The sequence below is a fragment of the Cucurbita moschata genome, unplaced genomic scaffold (genome assembly GCF_002738365.1).
Source record: "Cucurbita moschata cultivar Rifu unplaced genomic scaffold, Cmos_1.0 Cmo_Scf00042, whole genome shotgun sequence".
NCBI classification, from domain to species: domain Eukaryota; kingdom Viridiplantae; phylum Streptophyta; class Magnoliopsida; order Cucurbitales; family Cucurbitaceae; genus Cucurbita; species Cucurbita moschata.
In genome coordinates, this window is record NW_019268558.1 from 1,236,381 (window position 1) to 1,241,701 (window position 5,321).

At 32.4% G+C, this 5,321-nt stretch overlaps 1 protein-coding gene across 1 annotated transcript in view; it reads right to left on the reverse strand.

The window, feature by feature from the left end:
• Nucleotides 1-1,379: 1,379 nt before the first annotated feature.
• Nucleotides 1,380-5,321, reverse strand: part of LOC111433377 — a 13,427-nt gene continuing 9,485 nt past the window's right edge. The window contains exon 2 of the mRNA XM_023070419.1: nt 1,380-1,429. The gene's annotated coding sequence lies outside the window, so the exon portion shown is untranslated. The remainder of the gene's footprint in view (nt 1,430-5,321) is intronic.

Sequence of the window (5,321 nt, forward strand, 5' to 3'; positions counted from 1 at the left end):
ACCGTTAGAATAGGGTACTTTTAATTTAGTATTTCATTGTGTTATTTTAAAGATGTTTCGTAAATCGGTGTTTTAAGATGAAGTTTATGTTTTATGATAAAATTTAAACGCTTATTTCCGCACAAAATGATTACTTTATGAAGACCTATCCACCCTAGATAAGTATAAGTAAAAATCTGGTCATTACATTAAATGCAACCATTCTAATTCTATTAATAGTGGGTTGCTTCCATTTCTTTTCTACATGATTTAGAAGAAAAATAAACTAATTGGCGGTTTAATTTAGTAAACGAATTGCTTAAGTTAAGGGTTTAATTGAAAGAGAAATTAATATCATTTAATGATTAAAATTTATTATGGAAATTAAGGTGACACTACAAATATTTAAGATCATGTTTGTAACCATCATCTATCTTGCCACAAGCATATCAATCATGATCCTTACTTAAAATAAAGGCTTTTATAATTTTAAAATAGAAAAAAGGTGCTTTTAAAAATATATAAAACAAACCAAATAAAACTAAGTCTTTCATAATTTAAGCACCCTTAGTTCATAACCTCATTAATTCTAATAAACCAAAGTTTCGTAACATAAAATACGTCTATTATGCCACGACATTTTCTTACCTAGAAATCAAGAGCTGAGTATTAAAAATATTCAATAGGACACTATCCTAATTGAGTTAAACATACATACACATAATAACAACTAACAAGAAATTAATTTTATTTTTAAAACAACGTCGGGATCAAAATTGTCTAACTCGACTCTTAAAATGTATAGAGACATTGATTACTCAACTAGTAGGTGGTCGTTTAAAAAAAAAAAAAATCAGACTACTTGTAAAATCATATACGTGCATGTATATCCAACAATTTTAAAACTCAAAAAACTCAAAACATTTAATTTCAATAGTAAAGTCTCTTTGTTTTTAATAACAACATAAATTCTTCTCGAGCCTACACAACCTTTTCTAATTTAAGCTTTAAAGGGTATGCCTACACAAATGGAGATGGAGCAAGTGGATTCAAGCAGGTGATTCATGACTTTGATTTATTTATCCTTATTGTCACCCCCTTATCACTCCTTAGAGGTAAATAATGGTCATAAAATATGTAACGACCCAAAATTTTCTACTTAATTTCAGGTCGCTACTGTATACGTACCATAAACATTAAATACAGAAGACTTCATGTAAATTCCATAAAACATAACCTTTATCTTAAAACACAGCCATGGACTTACGTGTTTCGAAAACATCTTTAAAACGACACAACAAAAGACTAAATAAAATGAATAAGAGCTTAATTTAAAAAAACATCCTATTCTAGCCTAAGACTAAGAAAATAAATACCACTATCCTATGCATGCGCCATGGTCTCAAGTTGCGATGCCATCGTCAGCCGTATAGGAGTGCCTTGCCTTAACCTGAAAAAGTAAAGTAGCACGAGGCTTGAGTATTTCTAGAATACTCAGTAAGTGACCCCCTATCGGGGTTATGCAACAATCACATGCAATGAAATGATGGGACCTATCTTTCGTATCGTTTCGTTTTCCCTACGGTGTAATCCTAACAGGTAATTGTGGACGTGTACCATATACTCTACACGCAGTCCATACGTGCGAGTATGGGCTCACCAACTAGTTCGCACACTGCTGGGCCACTATCCCTAGCCGGTGGGCATGCTTTGGGAGCCCTTATACCGGGACCCGTTAAAACTAGAACCGTCACGGCAGTGCTATGCAAGGCATAACGATCGTTGTCCTGCCATTGGATGTACGTGTCCGTACCCTCGTGATGGGATAGGGGTATCCCCCAAATGCATGAACACACAATATGCATGAGGTCCCACTAGTCCTACAGTTATCATTAATGAACATAACCCCGTGTCACGTTTTCATGCTTACATGTCATTCTCATTCTTATTTCGTTACATATCATACATATTCCTAGTGGGGTTATGTTTCATGCAATTTTACCGTATTTCATGTCATACAATTCATACAGTTATATTCAAATACTCATACAAACAAGCCATAATTCGGTTTACAGTACTTTCCATTTTAAAACGGTTCTAATTTTCTTTTCTTTCCTAAAATCTTCTCTTTTGTTTTTTTTTTCTTTTAACTCTAATTGTTTTAAGAGTTCAATTCTACTTCCCTGTCTAATTATTTTAAGCAATTTAGATGTAATTCTTTTAATCAAGTTGTTCCTCGGAGTTTAATTCTATAATTCTTTTAGGCAGTTTCTTCCTCTTCCAAGCAGTTTAATTCTACTCCCATATTTAATCTACTCCCATATTTAAATTGTTTAATTCTTTAAATAGTTTAATTCTGTCCGTTTAATTTTATTCCAGGTTTTGTTTTTGCTTTACTATTTCCAAATCTAATCTTCCTCTCTTTTCATGTATTATTTTTTTTATTTGTTTTCCTAATCTTCCTCTCTTTCTCGGTCTTTCTTTCATTTTTTTTCCTCTTTTCATCCTGTTTTCCAAATCTTGTTTTTTTTTTTAATTTGAAATTGTTTTCTCCATCTTCCTTTTCCCTATCTTCCCTAATCTTCCTCTTCCCTATCTTCCTCTCTTTCTTAATCTTCCTCTCTTTCTTATCTATCTTTTTTTTCTGACAAATTTTAACTGACTGGATAGATAATTTCTAATTGAGATCATTGCACCAGATCTAATTGAGATCATTGCAACAGATAATTTCTAAATTTCTAACTTAAATCTAAATAATAGCTAATATTCTGAGCACAACAGAAAAAGGTAAATCTGACTACTAACCTTTCCAAATGACATCTCTCTTCCTTTATTTGTCTACTATCTCATTATATGCCTTCTCCTAGATCTCTCTATTATTGTCTAACCATGTCTCCATCATTATTGTCTAACGACCTCTCCATTGTATATGCATTTTTTTTTCCTCCAGAAAATTTTTCTTTCAGTTTCGTTTTGTTTACTGGATGAGGGAGGTATTTTAGGGGAGCTGCTGAGAGATTAGAGGAGAGGTGGTCATTTTTTTTTTTGTTATTTATATTTTAATATATATATTAAACCATTTCTTTATTTTGTTATTTTTATTTTAATATATATATATTAAACCTAACGCGGCGTCACATTATCCACTTCTAAAAAGAACTTTCGTCCTCGAAAGTTTTTTAATCTTGGAACAATCTCGAGGTCTTATTCTAAGAGTCCTTTGTTAAGTCCTGAAGTACCACTAAGGAAAAATTCTTAACAAGTACGCTCTCATTTGTATGGATCATAAACACTTCTTTACGCTCATAAATCCTTCCTAAATTCTTTCATAAATTCCTGACAACCATCTAGTTGTTAAGGATAAAAATCATGAAAATGGTGGAAAAGTTTTATATATGCTATATAAAGAGAGGTGTGAAGTAAGCAGCACATCGTACGCATTCCAAGATCCTTCTACATCCTTGAAGATGACAATTTCATTATAACTAGATGTTCCAAATGATATAAAAGAATGTTGCACAAATAAGTTTACTTCTATTTTTAAGGGGTTTTACAAGGCAACATCTCATCAAGTTCTCACAACTTTGTTCCGAGCCAAATTGACACCAATTTTTTTTTTTTTTTTTAATAATCTCCCATAAACCTTTGTTGCAAGGAGGTATCTCCATAAGACGTGATCCTTGTCTTCTAACCAACGTTCTTAGCAAGAAACGTACCGTGAGTTTCAGAAACTAAGGATGAAGATCGCTAGACAAAAGCCATTGTATTAATCCTCCTCAAAGAACTAACTTGCAATAATCTTATGGCAAAGTCTTTAGTAAAGGAAATATATTAATTAGCGCCAACATTCATCTGCTCATCTTGTTTATTTTGAAGTGCATGACAACTCATGTCTTTCATATTTGCTGTATTTCCAATTCCATAATATATAAGTTTACTAATGTTCGATTTCGCATTAGAATATCAGTGAGAATACTACTATCCTTATATTTGTTTCCTGATGACATTGGTTGTTGTCAATTGTCGGGGAGAATCCTGTTATTCTTGTATCTTTTCCTCTTGATTCATATCCCATAGTTGTCCTAATCTCCTTAAGATCTTCCATACTCATCGTTAATATCGTATGAGCCTCATATAAATTTTCATAGTATTTTGAGTCTTTCAAGGTCTTAAAAAAACATCTTAGAATTCTCATAAGGGTATTTTGGTCATTTACCACCCCAAATCTTCGTTTAATTCCTCAGCATATTTCGATAGCCTTGTAACTTTGTATAATCCTTTCATACCATGACATAAGACTCCTCATCAACTTGAATGCTATTGAGAGATCACTTTGGTCATAAGCCAATGGTACATAATTATAGGGGTATTTTAGGCATTTTACACACACCCTTGGTTTAGCCCATTATCATATTCTCATGATCACCAAAATTTCATAAATAACCTTATCGCTCATATTGATTCTTCTCATAAATTTCACGAACAACAGAACTCTAGCTCAGACGCTTTATTGACATCAATGTTCATGTGGACACTAAGGTGGGCAAACTTACTCAATTTTAATCTCAAGACCCTCATTTAGTTTTTTTTTTTTTTTTTTTTCATGATGATTTCATCAACTGATTTATAGTTTTACTAGTTTCCCACACTACATTGTTCTCCCAGTCAAATTCTCTAAACTTTGGTAAAGGTTCAATAATTGACCTCTTTGCCCATACATCCCCAAAATTTTATTTTTAACAATTGTCCTATAACAATCTTAGGAGGGCACCACAACTTTTTTTTTTTTTTCAACTACCTCGTACTACCAAGAAGGAGGCTTAGCAAAATTCTAAAAATTGGTATTACATGAGCATGATAGATATCCTCAAATGCCATAAACTTGGGATACATAAAAAAAATCTAATTTAAAATTACGGTCTTGATACCTTACTATGGTAATACCTTTTAACCAGATTGACATTGCTAGGAAAAATTGTTCGATAATTTTCTACTACAATTTGTTTATGTTGAGCTTCCGGAGTGCATTCATGTACCCTAAGGAGGGTTACCACAAAACTTCTAGTTGATTTAGAGACAATGTCCCACTTTAATCCTCGTGTATCCCCCACCCAAGTTCATCTTAAATCATGGTTTCTTAAATTTAAGGTATCTTGACAATCTCATATCTCATACCGTAGTCCCTCTCCATATACCTCTAAAATTTTGACCATGATCGTAATGCCTCGTCCAAACTGTGGCTCGATACTTTTAAATCACAACTTCCCTAATCGGTTGTATTATTATTGATTTATTTTAATTTTAGGCACGAAAGTGTTTTTTTTTTTTTTTTTTTTTTTTTT